The 21,362-nt window shown below is 35.9% G+C and overlaps 1 protein-coding gene across 2 annotated transcripts in view; it reads left to right on the top strand.

Annotated features, from left to right (window-relative positions):
* Positions 1–21,362, top strand: part of sema3c.L (semaphorin 3C L homeolog) — an 87,468-nt gene that overhangs the window by 12,356 nt on the left and 53,750 nt on the right. The window lies entirely within an intron of this gene.

Genomic DNA, 21,362 nt, shown 5'->3' with positions numbered 1-21,362 from the left:
AAACCAGCCTATTGGGCTTATTTAATGTTTACATGATTTTCAAGTAGACTTAAGGTATGAAGATCCAAATTACAGAAAGATCCATTATCCGGAAAACCCAAGGTCCCTAGCATTCTGGATAACATGTCTCATAACTGCAATAACCCAATACAGAGAAAGTTTAGTTTTGTTTGTTTTGATTACACCTAAATTATGTTATGGATAGCAGTTCAAATGTATTTGTCAACAAACCCTGCTTATATTACAATTCTTGTTATTTAGGGTGATGTTCTACAACATTTTGGATGCAACTTTAAAGTGTCATATATGGATATATACATTTTAATTTCAGCTAATTAAATTCACTAAGGAAAAAAATATTTATAAATGAACTGCCAACTCCATCTGTCATCACACGACATGATTTAGAGTGATATTGAATGTCAAGTATGTACCAATGTTTATGACCAGTCAAAAGTTGGCATAGCAGTGTTTTCTTAAATATTTCTGAGTTATTGTTAAGTCAATGTACATTGTTCTGAAATATTGGAGTGGTTCACAAATTCATATAAGTGGCACTCTAAAATGTTATATAATGTTATGCTAAAAAAATGTACAGAACTCAGAACTGACAAAACTAGAGCTAGGGTATTGTAAATATGTTCTTTTTATGCCCTTTTTTGGCAGTAATCTTCTTTTTTCCAATAACTTATTTTTGAGGCATTGACAGGAATAGCTTCCACCTAGGCTTGGTTAGGCCATGATTATACGTTTAGCTTCTTTTAAGAAAACTGGAAGGCTTGATTGAAAAACATTTTATTGATGGCCCTTGCAGTGTCTCATCTGACAATTATGTGCCTACAGTGCAGGTACCAAAACTACCAATATAATTTCAAACAATATATGTTAATGACAATATGTCAGTATTTTACTGTTTTACTGTTTAGCAGAAAATTGCTTAGAACTACAATTTCTGTCATTAGCCAAAAGATTAGTTTTGAGTTTTATCCCACTTAATCCATAAGGAAGGCAAGGTTTTTTGCCCCACCTAAGGAATATTCATTTGAACTTCTATGTCAAGCTGACAAAAGCCTACCAAAATACAAATTTGTGAGCAAATATATAACCAATGATAATTTTGCAGGTATTTCCATAGCATTGCACATATATATAGCCTCCTACTTTATAGATATAGCCAATAATGCTTGGAAGTTGTGTATATGAAATGGCTAAAAAATTAATTCTTAACAATGCCTCTTATAACTCACTGATAAAAATGCTTGTGCCAGCAAATGTTCTTTCCAGAAACGCATACGTACTCGGTGTAACTGCCAGAATGTGAGTTTTATGGTTTTTACCCTTGTGTATAAGAGCAGGGAACATGTTACTAGCATAATTATGCCCACTGTTATATATCAGTTGTTAAAGTTTCTTATGAAATATGATGTAACTTTTATGAAGTAACATAGAAACTGCACACTACGGAGATTGGATAGGTAGAGAAATACAGACAGGGGTAAGGCAGAATTCATGATTGTGGACTGAGTGGCACACAATGACACCAGCATAAAAATAAGCACCAATGTCACACTGTGACATTAAGACTTGCAGTGGGCATGCATATGCAGGTGGGACCAGGAGCCAGTGGTGTGCATTACAGATATAGATTGAATGTACAGGTATAATCGTCCTATGGATAGCCAGAAAGTGCATCTACTGTGGGCCCACAGCATTAGAGAGGCCCCATCGGGAGAAACAAAGATAAAAGTACATATCAAAATTTGCAACAGTTATTAGATATTATATATACATCATTGATGTTCGATCTTCCACCGAGCTGTTGTGATGGACTCCAAGCATTGGATGTTGGGAGTTGTACATAAATTACAGCTAGAAGACTGCATAATTTACATCCCTGTTTTTTTGTTTTCTTTTGTTTTACCCCTTAGTTGGAGGACCCAAACTTCTTTTGTTTTTGCCCTGTACTTATTAAGTCATAAGAACATTACTGCGTAGCTAAGACTGTACCTTATACTAATGTAATTTGATGTCAATATTTACTGATTAAAATCTACAGACATATGTTATGCCTGTCAAGGCCTATTTATGATTTATATTTTAATACAAACTTTTATCTGATCATCCAGTTATTGCTTAAAGGTCTCTAAGCTACAGTTCGTGTAATTTGTGCGCATTTTAGCCTTCCGAACTCCCTTTGGAGAATACATTTACATTTAGTAGCATTGCCTACTATAACATGAGGAGAAAATAATGGCATTGATTATTATTTGAGGTGCTTGATTAATTACGCCATTTTGTCTGCGAAGCAAGAACAGTCTTAGATTCAGAACAAAAGGCTAGCTAGATAGACAGTAAAAACTAAGGATATGCTACATTCCTTGCTGTGTTATAAAAAATATTTATTTTGGAATGCTTGGCGTATCAGTGCTATGTGGTGTTTCATAAAATAACAATGGACATTTGTATAAAGATATAATGTTGATATGTAACCTAAGAATATTTGTTTTGTGCTAGGTGGCAACATTTTTAGCAAATCTGCCAAAGAATAGACAGGCAATTGTATTATAGTTAAAGAACTTGAACATATTTACTCTTTGAATTATTTTCATTAAACAATCCTTGACCAATGGTGGTTTGTGGCGTTTACACTGCCGTGATTTCTCCATGCTAGAAAGTGTTGCCAGAATGGACAAAATCATTTCCAAGTCCTATGGAGAATCTGATCAAAAAAGATTTTTTGTAGATACATCCGAATTTGTTTAAAATTGCTTTCTATTACAAGCAAAGGAAATTCCTGACCTTATGGGAAATGTGAGTAATTATAGACATTTTAAAGTATATGTTTTAGGCCGGTGGTAAATGAGGTGTTTTGAGTGTCGTGGTGCTTAAGGGAGAAAGAAAGTTTAAAATCACTGGGGGGGTGGGGGATGCCGAATGTTAAGTACACCCCAGTAATTGTAATGTCTTACCTAATATCTCAGAATGGTGCTTCTGTTAGCAGAAAACTGTACTGGTCCCGGCTACTTCAGTATGAGCATTATGGAGCAATCATCCAATTGCAGTCAAAGCTCTCTTACCTGTCTACAGTCTCTTCTTGTTCTTGACAAGAGGAAATACTATGCCTGTGGCTGGTGCTGAGCAATCCCTGTTTGATAATGGGGATTAGGAAACAGATATTGAAACAGTTGTATTTTTGCCTATATAAATTCCCTGCACTTCAGTTTGGTGTTGCAGTTTATAAATATTTTGTAAACCACTGTGTTGGAATTCTATATCATGAAAGCAGAGGATGTGTACCTTAAATCTGTCTTCACTATTGTCCTGCTGTGAAATTGTTGATATACCTTCAGATGCACAGGAGGATGTGTAGTGTACAAAATGATCTGTCATACTTATTTATGCTCTCTTTTTGATCCACTTGTATTGTTGATTGGAAATCCTGAACTCATGAACTGTCTTTGGATCAAGGGGAGAGAATTGAGAGCCCCTGCTCTTTGGGGGTTCAATCTCTTATATTTCCTGTGACTTGGCCCTGGATTTGTTCCACATTCTTATGCACATGAAACTATCTGTGCATCTGCAAGAAGCTAGAAGGGGTGAGAATCTCAGGAGATGTAGGACCTAGCATGTGTCAAGGGTAATTTACCATTAGTTAACATACTTTACTGCTATTATTATATTTTTTATTGAAAATAGCCATTAAGTACCGCATTTAAAATGCTTTTGAAGCAACCCACTAACAATTGTTTTGATGATGTATTATACTCTTTGAATAAGAAACCCAAACCAGACATTAATTATTTATCTCATGGCATCCTGTCAATGTGGGCTTGTGTTTGCATGTGTTTTAATAGACTAGCACAATTAGCAGAATTTAGTATAATGATTTATGCTAATTATACTCTCACAGCACCCCCCTCTGTTTATACGTTAACATTATTTTACCCTGTAAAGTGTGAAAGGAATTTCTTTACACCTGTAAAGTATTTAATGCTAGATTCATAGTTAACTTTGTCTGAATGAGAAAATCTTTACCTGGGAAATCAGGTTAATCTCTAACGATTACACCTATATTTTACCTTATCATCATTTATACATTTATAATAATAATCTGTTTGATGTATGTGTGGCATGCCACCTTTTATGATGTCTTCACTTTATATCTGATTAAAAAGGTAAAAGGTTAAATTTTTTATTTAAATATTTTATAATAGCTTATTTTTTCCTGGGGTTTCCTGTATCTGTTCTTTTTATGACCAGCATGGTATGATCGTAGGTCATTAGGAATGATATATTTACCTTTATTTTGTGTTTGTATTTTTTGAGGTGCTGCACTGGTGTTTTGCTGGTGTCAAAAGAAACAAATTTTGCTTGGCTCATAAAGGTATTCATTTTGGATCAGTCACACTTAGGGGCACATTTACTGTGGGTCGAATATCGAGGATTAATTAACCCTCGATATTCGACCATCGAAGTTAAATCCTTCGTCTTCGAATATCGAAGTCGATGGATTTACCGCAATTAGTTCGATCGAACGATCAAAGGAAAAATAGTTCGATTGAACGATTAAATCCTTCGAATCGAAGGATTTTAATCCATCGATCGAACGTTTTTCCTTCGATCAGAAATTACTTAGAAAGCCTATGGGGAAAGTCCCCATAGGCTAACATTGGTGCTCGGTAGGTTTTAGGTGGCAAGTAGGTGGTCAAAGTTTTTTTTAAAGAGACAGTACTTCGACTATCGAATGGTGGAATAGTCTAACGATTTTTAGTTTGAATCGTTCGATTCAAAGTCGTAGTCTAAGGTCGAAGTAGTCGAAATTCAAAGTATTTTTCATTCTAATCCTTCACTCGAGCTAAGTAAATGTGCCCCTTACTGTACATGTGAGACATATTGAATTACTCAAAATGTATAATGAATATCTGAGTAGACACTGAAACGTATGTCCCTACTTGAGAACCCATTAGCTCTGAGCCTGAAGCCTCTACTTTACAAGCTACATTTATGGTGATTTGAACTGAGGCATAGGTATAAAGTATGGTTTTCTGGACATTTGGTAAAAATTGCATCCCTTTAGTGGTGATCTTTAGTGGTGAGTCTGTGATGTTCATTGCTAATAAAACTGAAGTCAACACCTTATTATAGTACCCTTATTGTAGTAGCACTATAGAATGTTGAAAGAATTAGCATATTTTTTTCCACAACTTGTTTGTCATTGAGTGTTTCCCAGTGTTTAAACTGAGGGTTTGACATTTTTAGGAGAAAACGCATAAAAAAACTTGCTATAATTCAGATATTGACACATTTTTCACTTACTGTGCAACTTCTGTTTGCAAGCTATGTTTATAGAATGCAAGGATGCTTAGTGTTTGTCTTACTTCTAGTAGATAGGGTATGGATTCTGCTTGGGCATGGACAGTTATTTTTTTAAATTTACAAGTTTACACAGTAAATCTCTTTAAATGGTAACCAAACATGAAAGATAAGGCAGAATGTTACTTCAAAAGAGACAGGAACACAGACACAATGGAAAAAGAAAACCAAAGAGAAGCCAGACAGAGAGCACCAGAGAAGTAAAGAAGAGGTCATAAAAAAAGTAGACATGAGAAAGAAACATTATAACTAAATGATTTCAAATGACCAGTAACAAACAATGTAACATACTTTATATACATTTGTAGATCATGCAGCAACATTTTTTTGCAGAAGCAAATTTTTATTCTAGAGGAATATATATATATATATAATCATTTCAGTGTGAAACGATCTATAAATAATTACTTATCTACCACCAATTAAACTGAAGCTAAAGCAAAAAATTAAAATGTTTTAATGCAGGTATAGGCTAATGTCAGCTGTGAAGCTTTCCAGCTTGGTGTATTTCAATTGGCTGGAAAGTACCCTTTATTGCATTTACTCAAATGGCTGAAACATGCTGGGCTAAAAAGATTCTCATCTGAGATTAACTGTTAAATGTACTTAAAGCATGGTGTTTTAGTAATGAGTTGTGCTATGTCATAGCCCTAATGAATTTGGTAATGTAAATAAAATGGCACATGCTTAGATTGTGTGCCTGTGGTTACCTGAACCTCATGTTGCAGCGAGGCCTTTATTGATCTGATGGACATCATGTACTTGAACTTGTCAAACTCCTTGGCTTAGGAATTTAATGTGATACATTCTGTGATCTTTAACCCACAACTGTAAGGAATGGGAATGAAGGGCCCCTGAGAACAAGTTAGGAGTAGAAGAAAGGTAAACCTCTAAAATCTTGATAGTTCATAAAAAGGTCTTTTCAACAGTTGTTTTACAGTATGTTAGGTACTGATGGAGCACTGACTGCCCAACTGATTTCTCAGATTAGCCAGCTCTCCACCTGCAATCTAACAAATGACATCAATTACATATTATTTGTAATTATGACCATTTGTATACAGCATGTTCCAGTATGTTAAATGCACAGAAGAAGTATTATTGTAGATGATTTACAAGGACACACATGTCCTTGCTCCCCCAACATATAGTGCAGTAGAGGGCAAAGCTATGATGCAAAATACTTACTGCTGTTGATACATTGTTTCAGGCTGAACAAAGCCCTTTGGCAATTTTGCATTTTTATATTTATATGTCCTCTCTTTTTTTCTTTAATTTTGTTTGTCCTACTTGTTCTCTCTACTGGATATATAGGACCAACAGAAATGTTCATAGTTTGTAGCATTCTCTGTGAAAACATTGCTTGAATGTACACCATTATTCAACATGAATGATTCCAAATAAATAATACATGGTTAACAATTGGCCGAGCTGATGTAGCTGAGTGGAAAAGAATATACTGTATGTTGCCCACTACGCCTAAATTATACTAGCAGTATGAAAACCTACAGTATTTTGGATTAACAAAATTTTTGTTACTGTTCTGAAGATTAACACATTTTTAATTTTTCTCCAGCACCCAGCTCACTTTATGTTAAAGGACAAGTAAAGTGTAACTATGAAGTAGGCTAGAAATGTTGTACATTATGTTCTGGTCTTCTTTACCAGCCCTAGGCAACCACAGCCCTTTAGCAGTGAAGCTCTGTGCTTCCGCTGATACACCTAGAAGCTCCCTATCTTTTTATAGCTGATTTACTACACATGCTCTGTGCTGCTGTCCGTTAATTGAGCTTAGGGACCAACTTACTGTATACTGTAGTTATAGAATATAAAATTCATGAAACAAGTCTTAATATTATAACTTCAGATTCATATTATATTTTAGCTCAGAAACCAGTGTAATTTGTTTCAAAACATAATAATCAGCCCTGTAGTATCAGCTTTTATGACAGACAAACCTTATTGTCTGCTTTATGATTTGTGAAGACTCCTAAGCTTAGCTTCTCAGCAGCTGCCCTAAGTACACTGAACATGACTGACACTCCTAAGAGAATCTGAAATAGTGCCCCCTCTGTAGGGGTGAATCATTACTGTCATAGAGGTACCTTTAGGCTGGTGCAGTACGTTCAGACTATTAAATATGCTATCCATATTCATTTTTAGAGTATTTCATTCCATGCCTATACACTGTATATACTGAAAATGTGTATCTGTTAGTGAGGGTAGCCAGAAATTGGGATCGCAGCCCTGTAGTCAGTGAGTTATCTGGTTTACACTGGTTAGGTGTAGGATTTGCAAATGCTGATTACATTAACAATGATTTATCAATATATAATCTTGTTGATGGTAGATGGATTCAGGAAAGGGAAAATGTGATACTGAATCACTGTTCAGTGAGTAAGATCTGGGTTGCACTGCCAATACACTACTTTATAAACGTCATCTAGTGAGAGAAAGAGGAAAACACAATTCAAGAATTTAATATGGTTGCTTCCTTCATGACTTTGTCTAGCAAAAAGCATTACATATATAACCAAAATGCAAGCAAGTAGCCCCCTTAATTTTGTTGTCATGGTGTTGGATTTACACTTTCCTTATTCCCTATAATAACAAATAAAAAACAAACATATACAAAAGCATTATAGAAGTGATACCTGTATTGGCTAACAATAAAACTACATTACAAGCTTTTGAAGCACCAAGGCCCCTTCGTCAGGTAAAATACAATGAAAGCTGCAAAGCAGAGTGCCGGAAAACCTTAATATTGCCAGCATTAATTTTATTTTAACGTTTTCCAAAACGTTTTCCAAAATTTTAACTGGTTACAGACACTGGTCCAATTGCCATCTTGTAATACTTAAAGAAGAACTAAATCTTAACTAAAGAAGTAGTCTAGAAATGCTGTACATTATGTTTTGAGCTTCAGTAGTAGCCCAAGGCAACCACAACCTTTAGTAGGAAAGATCTGTGTCTCTGAAGATGCCCCAGTAGCTTTCCATCTTCTTTTTTGCTGATTCACTGCACATTTTCTGTACTGATGTCAGTTATTGAGTTTAGGGACTGAGTCAAAATATACAGTACACATAAAATATAAATGTCACAATATAAGGCTGATTAATAATTGATAGAGATAATAACTACATGGTAGCTCAGAAACCAGTGCAACTAGCATTCTAGCAACTAGAATGTAATAATCAGCCTTGTAGCATCAGCTTATATTACAGGCCAACCTCATTTTCTGCTTGATAATTTGTGACAACCGCTGAGCTTAGTTTATCAACAACTGCTCAGAGCACACTGAGCATGTGACTGTCTCAGCCACTTTCCAAGATGGTCACCCCCCAAGTTTGAAGTCCTGGATCATTGCTGCTATTTGAGAAGCTAAAACTTAATGCTGGTGCAATAAGTTCAGTTTATAAAATATGGCATTTTAGCCATTTTCATTTTTATGGTTTAGTTCTTTAAAGAAAACGTTCCCCTCTCTGAGACAAACTGAAGATGCTTCAGATGGGGTTGTTTGCCTTCCTTTGGATTGGATAGCAGTTAGGCAGGTTTTATATATGTTTGAACTCAATGGACGTGTTTCCAATGAAGGAAGAAAGTCCTTCCTGACCTTAAGAGGTAATAGGACAGTCCCTGGGTCAGCTTTGTACTAAGAAGCCATCCAACCCCTTTTTGAAACTGTATAATGTACAGTATGTGCTAGCACAACTGACTCAGGTAGAGAATTCCGCAGCTTTCCAGCTCTCACTGTAAAAAAACATTTCCGAATATTAAAATGGAACCATCTTTCTTCTAACGCCAGTGCATGCTGGAAAGGCCTTCTAGTAAATAAAGTATTAGAGAGTTTATTATACAGTCCCTTAGATGTTTCCCCTTAAACACCTCTTGTCCAGCATAAACAGCCTCAGCTTGGCAAGTCTTTCTTCATAACCGAGACTTTCCATACCCTTTAACAGCTTAGTTACCCTTCAACAGTTCAGTAATATACCATTTGAGCACAATGTGAACTATTGTTAAAGTAATGTATTTAGTTTAGAAGACTTACATGTCAGGTGCTCAGAACTCCTCCTTGTAAACAGGCATACCTCCGCTCGTGCTGGATCCTCTGCTAGCTGGTCTCCTCTCCAGTCAAATGCAATTAAACTCAAAAGGTAATGTAGTTCAACTTTATTGCATTAAAACTTATTAGGACTTGTTAGCACTGGTATATTTAGGCTGTGGGCTGTTTCTTACTCCTTTTGACATAGATTTTCCTTTAAATTTATGTTAAATATACCACCATGGTCTGAGCCACTGCCTCTCAAGACAAAACAGAATCAAATGCCTTTTATGTAAATGGCACTTTTACTACCTTGGTACTAAAAATGCCTGTGGTTGGATTAACAATAATAGTGACAATGAGGGTTAGTTGAGTCACTGTAATATAAACTATTTAACAAATCAACCTTTAATGTACCAAAAACAAAAAAGATCATAGCACATGGGATATATTCTCTGCTGGCTTCTCTCAGCCTTGAGGGGAAGCATCCATCTCCTGCCAATGATCCGGTAATTAGTTTTAATGGAATCTTTGGTTTTCTGGTAGAAATCTGCCACTTTCTATAGTAATTGAAATAGTTTCCTAGTAAGTAACTGAATGGTATCCTAGTAAACTGCAGGCTCTCCGTGAGATTGTTGAGTAGTTGTATACCCAGCACTTAAATTTGGAGGCCCACTCAGCCCATTCTGTATGATGTGCCGCTTACAGAAAAAATAGATAAGTGGTAGCTGGCAGTGTTCTGACTAAACCAGCTTTCGTCCTGAGAATACAAACACAGATTGTGAACAAGAATGGAAACATCTGTGATGGCAGTAAATGTTTATTAGAAGCAGATTTGTGTCACTGGATGCATCATATTATCTTTAATATAATTAACAGGCTCAGTGAACTTAAAATCATCATATTGCTGCACAGACTATTGTAGATCATATCCCATGTTTCTAATGCTTCTAGGAAATCATAATTGCAGGATTCTTCATTCACTTTCCATACTGAAACCTTGACCAGTGATCAGAAAAGAGTAAAGGATGGTTCATATGAGACAGTCACCAGATGTCCATTTCTTGTGGTCATTGCATTAGCTTTTTTAATATTTTTTTGTTATCGGTCTGTCATCTGTAGTTATAATATAATAATAATTGAATTGCGCTTTATTCTGAAATACCTGTTAACATCCTCTATCCTCACTTCTAGATCTACAATTTGTAATTTATCTTTAATTTATTATTTATATTTTCTTCAAAAAAAAAAAACAACAACCCAGTCTTGCTTTATGGTAGGTTTCTATTTAAACTGTCCTGCAGTCTGACATAGCCCCACTGACATGCATTCTGGTCCCAACCACTTGCTGCTCAATATGGCCAATGAAACTTCTATCCCCCCCCAAAAAAAAACTCATGACATCACTCTAGAACTTTTGTCACTATAAGATAGTGGTGTCACTCTTGGTGCAGATTGAGCAGGAAGAGCAACATTATCATTATATCCATGCATAATTGCACAAAATTATTCACATTGTTGCTTGTTTACACCAGTGTTTTATGTGTGTGTTTTATATGCTGTGAATTTGATTCATATGGAGTATATTGTATTTTCATCTGGGGAGTGTGCCATCATTCAGGTTCTTTTGATAGTTGTATACTGTGTTTATTGTCTTGTATAAGTGGTATATTTATAATAAATAGTGTTATTTAAAGGTGTGTATATTTTTTGCATAGCACTGCCTCTATAAGTGCAAAATAGATTTAAAAAAATAACGTTTGAAAACGTTTGCTTTTGTCAGCTGTTTTTCCTAGATTATTTTTGCAGGTGTCTTAATATTTGTATAATATGATGTTCTTTTGTAGCAATCAATAACACATTCTGTCACAAGAAAAATGCTACAGATTTTCATTAACAGAATAACCGCATTTTTAACATACATTTTAACTTGTTTCTTTGCTTTGCTCAAGCCATCTGCTATATTGTCCGTGTGCCAGCAGTGAAGATTGCCAGCAGGGTGGGACAGAAGCTGATTGCACAAAACATAATGTAATTCCTTGGCTGTTCTCACAGATAATGATACTAGTTGTTTTATTTCCCCTGGTTCACAGGCAAGGAATTCCAAATGTCCTTTCCATTCCAAGGACCTTCCCATCTGCTCAGACTTAACGTTATTGTATATTCACTGAACAACACCAAATTCCTAAGTACTCTACAAACTGCAGTCAAGTTATTTAGGCAAGTTATGTACCACTCCTGACATGTATTTAAGGTCTTCAATTAAGAATATTCTGTTTGATGTATACCATTCTTAGACGGTATAGGCGTAGGACCAAAGTGCATCTGACAAACTTAAATAGGGCTAAAGTTGTAGACCCTGTTATAAAAAATACTCCTTCTTTTAGAAGCTAGACATGTCATGCTTGAGTAAAGATGAATGTGCACAGGAGATATAAGCTAGCGAATTGGCACCTTCAGATCGAGTTGGCAGCTAATCTGCTCATGTATAGGCCCTCCCTGATTGCCTCTTTGACACAGATCTTGCTAAAAATCAAGCAGGTTTGAAAATCTAAAGGGGAGGACAGCATCAGTGCATTAATGCAGTTCTCTCTTGTTATGACCCTCTGTAGTTGCTTGTTATGATCTGATTACTTGATCAAGAGCCAAACAAGCATATGAGCCAAATTTGGCCACTTACTTACATGGTGCTCCTCCTATGGGATTTCTAAACCTGTACCATAGATGTGTGCCCAATTTGCAAGTGCATGTCCCATCCCTGATTGCCTCTCTGTGGGTGAGGACCACATAGGTGTGTTGATGCAGTCCTCTCACGACACGCCTGCATAGGCTCCCATTATGATACGATTGTTGACCTGGGGATCAAATGATTTGGCCCAGCAAGTAGGTGGCCTAATCAGGCAAAAGCCAACTACTGAGAAGGTCTCTGTATAAACAAACCCCTCCCTTCCCCCAACTAAAGCTGTGATGCTTTCTGTTAATTAGAAGCTCATTATAAGGAGGTCCTCTCAAGGGGCTTTTGTGCTCAAAAAGCCAAAAGTAAAATGGAATGCTAAGTTTGATTTCAGATTGCAAAACCCCCCAAAAAAAGATAGGTTTTTAATAATTAAAACAGGCAATAAGTATTTTTAGCCTATTCATTGAACTAATGTTGAAAAAGTATACTGCCTCTTTAAGCCTGACTTACCTACAGTAAATGCATTTTTCCACAATGCCATAAGGAGAGCTGCAGCGTTTATACATTTGCATTTGTTTTGTCACTATTACTTCTTTATATAACAGCCTTTAAACTTACTCAAAGCCTCTGCAGGACATTTACAATGAATAACACCCAAGGCTGGCTGAACATAGACTAACATGTATTTTGCTGTAGATGTGAGTGGAACAGTACACATTATTGTCTATAAACTAGAAGATTCATAATGAGGATGTAGAGAAAGTCTATCTGCAGTGTCCATGTGTATTTCTAGCCATTCACACATCTGGAAAAACAGAGACAACAGTCATATTCATTTCAACTTCTCACTGCAAGTATTTCCTCTTTTCAAAGACCACCTGCAGACCATACGTACTTTCTTGTGCTCAGGACACAAGAGTACTGATATGTAAAGGAAAATCTAGTTGTGACAACAAAATAAATAGCAATGGTCCCTTTGGGTTATGAAGATAATTCTTGTAAAACTCACAGCTATCTGCAGTTGGTTCTCTCAGTTGGTTAGCTTGTCCACAGCTGTGGGAGTGTCTGCTGATGCCACACTGTGCGTGTTTACACATATATACACTAATTCCTTACCTTATTCACAAGAACTTTTATATACTCTTATCATTAAGAGCCATGGCAAATGGGGTGTTTTTACCACTGTTGTAAATAAGCAAAAACTAGTGTTGTTGTTGTTATAGCCTGTTTACACCACATGGCCTGAGGGCCTCTCTCAAAACCACTATTACTTCACTGTTGCAAAAAAATATTATTTGCTGGCATACTGTAGGTGGTGAATGAAGATTTACCAAGTCTTAAACTCCCCAAAAAGAGAAAAATGTATATATTATTTATGTATGGCACTTAATGCAGTGTTTGTTAACTTTCAAAGTGATTTTAATATATTGGGCATTTTGACATTATAACCACAACTAAACATTAATAAATCAGAAGGTATTAGAATTGCTACCTGGCCTGTATGGTACTTGTCTGCCTTGTAAAAATAAAACTGGTTCTGGGACCTCTTATCTAGAATGCTTGGGACCTGGAGTTTTCCATAATTTGCATAACCATACAAAAAAGTCTGATAAAAATCATTTAGCACTTTAATTAAACCCAACAGGATTGTTTTGCTTTCCAATTAATTATATCTTAATTGGGATCAAGTACAAGATACTGTTTTATTATTACAACATAAAAGGATTTTGTTTTTACATTTGATTTATGTTATTAAAATATAATCCATTGGGGGAATGTTAAATGTTGTGCAGTGTATGTAACAAAACTTTGTGATTTCAAATCATATTTTGTGACACAATATTTATCGAAATTCCAGAGCATGTGTTGAGAACCCTAACCTTTGCTTAGCAATGTAATATTTGCCAGCAAATTATTTCACATTGCAAACAGTGCTAAACATCTGCCATTTTAAACATTTCTTGCTATTTTTAATTACATTCCCCCTTATGAGAGACAACCTTCTTGAAATTCAGAACTTTCTGCATAATGAATAGACTAATAATAGATAAATACAGTTAAGCATTTTAATTTGCTTTTCTTAATGGCCACTTATTCATTACCTGGGTAAAGAAATAACAATTTTGCTCAGTATTCTCCTATCATTATAAATGTAAAAATTTGAAGATGATTCAAATGAACAAATAGTAAATGAATATTTACATTTCTATCATCTACACATCCTTCATTTTACTGTCCATAATGGGCCAGGTAAAATTGAATCTTTATTATTATAACTAAATGCAACCTGATTCTATATTAGCCTACAGACCTAAATGATTTCCATTCTTTGATTATAACATTTATGGGTCTATTCTTTTCTCTATTACTTTCTCTGTGTCCTATGCACTTCCTTGCACCATCCTTGCTTGATTACTGTATAAGTCAACTAAAATGATTGCAAACTACAAAAACTTTACAGGGAAAATGTGATAATGCCTTTTGTACTTAATCGGGTTTTGCTTGTTTTGATTTATTGAGTGAGATTTACTATTCCAAGACAGGCTCTGTCAGGCCTGAATGAAATATTTTGTTTTAACTCTCTTAAGTGAAAGTAACAGAAGTTCAGTAAAAGGTTTCCAAGATTTGAAGCCTTTTCATTTACTAAACACTCTTCATCTGCAAAGACCCTTGGAAGGAAAATGTGACTTGGCATACCCAAAGTAGCACAGGCATAGATTAAATGATACAGTGGAGCACATTAAAAGGAGAGTATTCAGATTTCACTACTACTAAGGTGTCACTGGGTGCCTGCCTGACCTAAGCATCCCACATGAGATCATTGAATTCTAACAGTCTGCTGTAAGTGTCTCTGTAAGTAAGAGTGACAGCTCATTTGATGAACTGCTCAACAAGATTTTCCAGAGATGATGAAAAAAAGTACTCTACACGAAAATATGTGTTTGGCAGGTGAAGTGAAAGGAATGTTAACACAAAGATTCATTTAAGTACAGTATCTGTTTTGAGGCTTACCCCCTGGAACCAAGGATTTTTCAATTACTAACTTTAATTCAATGGAAATTGTAGGCATATTGAATGCCTACAACCATTTGTTTTTACACCTTTTATTATTATTTATTAATAACATGTATTTGTAGGGACCTATAGGATATCCTATCCCTATAGAGTTAATCCCCTACCTTTCCTATGTAGTTCTCTTATCTTTTGTTATTGGGCAAAGCCCTTGCAACAGTTTAAGTGTAACCACTTCACCTATTGGACAAAGAGTGTAATGACACTCCCCTGCCACACTGCTATATAGTGCTCTGCAGGGAGTGGCCTCTTCCTCTTTGGCTCCTGGTGCTGCTGCTAGGTGACCGCCATTGAGCCTGAGATCACCATAGGCCCCAGTAAGTAATTTACCCCAAAGGGACCTGACACCTTTGGTGCTTAAGTCGGGGACCAGGTAACCCTGTGAACGAGGAACAGCTAGTATAGTAAGCTCCTGTAATAGACTCTCTAGGAGAGTGAGACAGAGAGGCTTAGCAGAAAGAGCAGTTGTTGCTCCAACAAGGATTGTAGAAGGAAGTAGCTTTCCCACAAGGCCTGTTTGCCTTTAGAGCAGGGAACTCAGTGATAGGCATCTAGGTTAGCAAAGGACTACCTATACCCTACCTGATCAATCCCGATCCCCTCACTGGCAACGTCGGTTAACTGGGAATTGATGAACACCTATCTGCTAATACCTAAAGGAGTCGCTTCTGTCTGACTGTGATCATTACTATGTCCCAAGTGATTTCATCTGCTGTATGCTTGTGAGTAAACCTGATGTCATTTGCCTCTGGCATAATAAATCTGTTCACCTGTTTTACTATCCAAGAACCTCCTGGCGTCCAATTCATCTATTTTTGCACTAATTAGCCTGTGGGTTGTAGTTTTACAACATCTTAAAGGGGAAGCTTCCATTTGGCGAAGGCTCTGCCCTGGGTGTAGATTCGCAATGTAACCCATGCTCGCTTCCTAGCTGGACACCCTTAACTCCTAATTGGCAGTATAGCCCAAGAAAGCGTTACATTTTTACAATATATATATATAGAGAGAGAGAGAGAGAGAGAGAGAGAGAAAGGCACTGGACTGGGCCAAAACGTTAATCCTATGCTGTGTTATTTTCAATAAAACCTTTTTCATATTTTTAAGCCCTGAGAGTGCTGATCTTCTTGGGGTAAGGGTTTGCCAATTAGTATCAGGTAGTATCAGGAAGAGGGTATCTTTATCTGTTAAGAGAAAGTGAGGCATCATGGCAATTTTACCTTTGGATAAAAAGTAAAAAGTTGTGTACGCGGTGTTGATATAATTAAATAAGGAGAGCGTGCTCAGCAGTGTTAATGAGTATGTTATCAGGTGCAATAATAATGGGGGAGCAGAACCAAGTTTAGGTGAAAATGTCATTAGCTTCAATTTGAGATGGTGGTATACTGGTGATTCATCCAGAAAGAGATTGCTAGGAGGCAGTTAAAAATCAGAGTCTGAATTCAGAGATAAGTGAAGGGATGAATACTGTATATATCATGGATATCATTAAAAGACAAGGAAACCCCTAAATCTAAAACCTGACCATCCTGCTAAAGAAAAACATGGAATCGCCACTAGGTGCAGTCTGTTAGTAATTTAGGGGTTCCTATGTGTCAGTGCTTGGACTTGTGTGTAATTTATAAGAGCTGTTGCAATACAGCATGTTGCAAAGAAGCATGTATGGACATAAGTATTTTTCACAGTAGCAATACTGTGCAGTCAGTGTTCCTTGCATTTTCACTTGCACGTGTGCATTTTAATAGATTTTCCGTTTTAGGGAAATTGTTAAATTGCTGTCAGTCTATGAGCTCGAAGATGAGTGGTACATTTACCCCACTGTGCAGGGATGTGTCTAATATTTGTGTTCAGTCTTCTATACACACATTTTTACATTTACTTTAGTGTGATAGCATATGGGTACTTTGCCTCCTGTGGGAAATTTCATCTCCTGCCAAAGACAAATACCTTCATACACTGGAAAGAATGTCGATCTCCACTTGTAGAACATCAATTGCACCAAGTTGCCTTCAGCTAACAAAGGTTGTATTGTCATTAAAGATGTAGTACATGTCTCAAAACAGAAATACAAAAATAAGTTTAGGTTAATAGGGAATAAAATGCATCAATCCTGTTTTCAAGCCATTTCTTCTAATTTGTACAAGACAAGTCTTAGCATCAACATATAATGGTAAATGCTACTAGTTTCATCTTCATAGTGTCACTCATACCCTAAAAGATCCAACCAGCAGGTAAAGGGTTACAAACTACATAGTTAGAAAATGCTAAAAAAAATCCAAGTTTGGCAGACAATCAATGGCAGTGAGGCTGCAAGGATGCTATAAGTGATGGTTTGGTTAATTGTGCTATTCTAAAAAAAATACAAGAAAACTTCAGCATAAAAGAGATGGCAGCTTGGAGAGACCTAGTTATAGGACTTTTGGCGGACTGTGTAGTGTTAGATGGGTGTCTGGCTTTATGAAATGAACCAGAGTTGTAATTGAAAAATATCCATGAAACCTAAGAACAATGTCTGCCTGAATTGTCAATTACTGTAGGTCAGGTTTGATGGACAGAATGCAAATTAGAGATAGATAATTGTGTGAATTTAGTTTCTTGGTGAAAATAAAGTGATAGTCTATTTCTCTTTGAAGCCACATTATATTTCTCAGCGAATATTGAATAAACTGGGAGAATTCTGATATAAAGAAAACTACCATTTTCAGAAATGCCTGACAAAATCTCCCCTTCACATACGACCATATAACACTGAACGACCAGTCATGGAGATGTCAGTATGAAACATAACAACATTTGCACTTTAATCCTCCACCATCTTCTGCCACATCAGATCCTGTTTCTAGCTCCTGGACAGGCATTGCCAACCAAGAGGAGGGGATTTAAAAAAAAAAAAAAAAAATTATATATATATATATATACACACAATACAAACAAAAAATATAATTATATGTTAATATAGTCTGAAAGTAAAAGGGAAATTTAATGCAATTATTAGAAAAATATAGAAAAAGCTTGCAGTTCACAAAATGTATCTACATTTAAATTTTCACACCACAGTACATGGTTACCTGAGCCCTATGGTCAATTAACTCATTATCTAGTTCTGTATAAGTGCTAATGTTTATAGAGGAAAGATGTTTTGTTCCAGATTTTAAAATAGCCATGTTATACAATTGTGTTTTAAAAACCTGTATTTCTTAATATATGTGCATACATATACAAGTGTTAAAACATTAGTTACTGTATATACTGTACTATTAGTTATTAGAAATTGGGTGTGTTTTGGCACATTTCACAAAATCTTATTTGCTGTTTCAGTAACCAAAGGTTGCAACACTGCAGGTGAGCACTTTTCCTTTATATAGTGGCGACAAATACAGAGATCTGTAACTTGACATTAACAGTACAACACTAGGATTTAGTCATTCTGAAAAATTTCCTGGCACCGTTTAAATAAAGAATGACTTTCTTTACACTTGTTCCTTGCTGAGAATTCATCTTATAAAGGCCATAGTAACAATTGCACTCTTAATCTAATAGATCAAAGGCAACAGTCTGAACAGCACAACAATATAAATGCGTTACCCATTTATTAGCTCCTTTTTGAAGCCTTTGTACATTTTGAGCACTGAAACTTTTTAATACGGAATAAACTACAATAAGCATCATTATTAACGAGTCTTAGGGTCATGTCAAAGCAAGGTTGCACTTTCTAGTAATGATGCCCTAACAGCCATTTGAGTGTCCAGCTGTGTAGGAAATCCTTTACTGTCAGCACATTTGTCTTGCAACAGTTTATATTCATCTGTCACTAAAACATTAACCCTTTGACTAATTAGATTTCCAGCTTAATGTTTCCGTGCCCTATAACTTTTTAAATATTGCAATCATAACAAAACCACTGTCGCAATTATCATTCACGGCACATATTTTTCTTGGAGCATTTCTTCCTTAGTATTACAATTGTATTTCAGTGTGTTCATTGTTTAAAAATCCCTGATAGTGGTTCTGCATGGTAAGCCAACCTTGCGGTATAGAATTTCACCTTTGAAACTGAAGTTCAAAGACAGAACAAAATGCCAAGAGAAATTAATCTAATGGTATCAAGCTGGTTTTTAATTAAACTTATAGATATCAGAAGACATAAAGACTGGTTTATTTTAATTTATAAGGTATCAGACATAAAAGGCATTGTGTAAGAACTGAGCTTTGCTGAAAAAAAAAGAAACTTTGAACATTTGTTTGTGGCCTGTCTGTGTTTTTGAGGGCAGGTAAGTACCGGTATATTTACATGACATCAGATATTGATGGGGGAAGGAACACCATTATGTCTAAAATTATATAAATAGTTATGCACTAGAATGGCTTGCTACTTAAATGTTGATATGTTTTCTGTTTAAAGCTAATTTGTGTGAGAAAATTTGTGTTTTTATGATGTAGGTCATACATTGACTCCAGTTCTTTTTGAATCGTCAGATTACTGACCAATGCATACAACCAAAATAGTGGCATTCCTGATGGTATCTACAGTAGTCATAATGGACCATCATGTTGTAGATCAATCACTGGTCCATGGGCTAATTAGCCTACATCTTCCTGTCTATGGCTAACTCAAGGCCTATGGCATGCACTGCATTACTCTGGTGGAAAAATAGTGCTTCACCATCCCAATGCTTCATATATGTGCCCATTGATAGGACTTGAATCCACCAGTCAGAACACAAAGAGAGCTAATTAGAGCTAGAAAATATTGATGTGTTCATTTTGCAATCCTGCCAATGTTATTTTGTTTATTTATATTGATGGAGAAAATGCAATGGGTGCTATTAGCCAAAGTAGTAGGTTAGTGAGGGCACAGTTGTATGTAAGAGTATGTCTGTGAATCTACTCCATGTTTGGTTCTTGCATCTTGCATCTAATTAACTATCTAATTATCTACTTTGTAAGGATCAAACATGGTGAAGATTTAGTTTCCAAGTTTGCCCTGTGAGTTCATGAAATAATAATAATAAAAAAAAAGGGGTAGTTTGCCTTTCTAACTTTAATATGTTATAGCAGGGATCCCCAACCTTTTGAACCCATGAGCAACATTCAGAAGTAAAAGGAGTTAGGGAGCAACACAAGCATGATAAATGTTCTTGGGGTCCCAAATAAGTGCTGTGATTGGCCATTTGGTAGCCCCTATGTGGATTGTCAACCTACATTGAGGCTCTCTTTGGCAGTGCACTTGGTTTTTATACAACTAAAACTTGCCTCCATGCCAGGAATTCAAAAATAAGCAGCTGCTTTGAGGCCACTGGGAGCAACATCCAAGGGATTGGAGAGCAACATGTTGCTCACGAGCTACTGGTTGGGGATCACTGTGTTATAGAATGGCTAATGCTAATTCCTAGCAACCAGATTGTATGTTTAAATGTGATCTTTAATTTAGTCCTTTATAATACAGAGTAACATGTTGTACAGTACATTGCCTGATGGTTTCAAGAGAATTTTTTTTATATGAATAATATAGGTTTAGCAGTTCCATTTACTGTATTATTAGACCTTAAAAGAAACTCTGGGCTCACCCATGAGTTAAAGGAAAATTATACCACCCAACAATGTAGGTCTCTATAAAAATACATTGCATAAAACAGCTTATATGTAAAACCCTGCTTCATGTAAATAAACTACTTTCATAATGATATACTTTTTAGTAGTATGTGCCATTGAGTAATCCAAAATGGAAAATTGCAACAAAAATAAGGGTTGCCCCCTGGGATCCTAGGATCCCTGGTACACACACATAACTAGGTCACATGAGCCAATTAACAGACAAGGTTCTGTGTTTTACTCCCACTTCTTCCTATCATAAAATCGTGGCTAAAGGGAAAATATGTAAAAGGGCAATATTTCTTTAATATGCTGCTTAATATGAATATAAACTATCTGTTGCTCAAGTATTCATTTTGGAGGTAAAGTTTTCCTTTAATGTTGAACACATTTAGATTCCTTAGTTAACAATTAACTGTGATGGCTTTATTTTAGTTTCTGTTGGATTAATACAGGTTGGCAGTTTTTTTTGGCTACTTCGACCATCGAATTGGATACTTCGACCTTCGACTACGACTTCAAATCGAACGATTCAAACTAAAAATCGTTCGTCTATTCGATAGTTTCGAAGTACTGTCTCTTTAAAAAAAACTTTGAGTACCTACTTCG

This window comes from Xenopus laevis, chromosome 3L (genome assembly GCF_017654675.1).
Source record: "Xenopus laevis strain J_2021 chromosome 3L, Xenopus_laevis_v10.1, whole genome shotgun sequence".
Lineage (NCBI taxonomy): Eukaryota > Metazoa > Chordata > Amphibia > Anura > Pipidae > Xenopus > Xenopus laevis.
The sequence above is the reverse complement of the archived record's forward strand: the minus strand, read 5'-3'. Positions and strand labels throughout refer to the sequence as shown.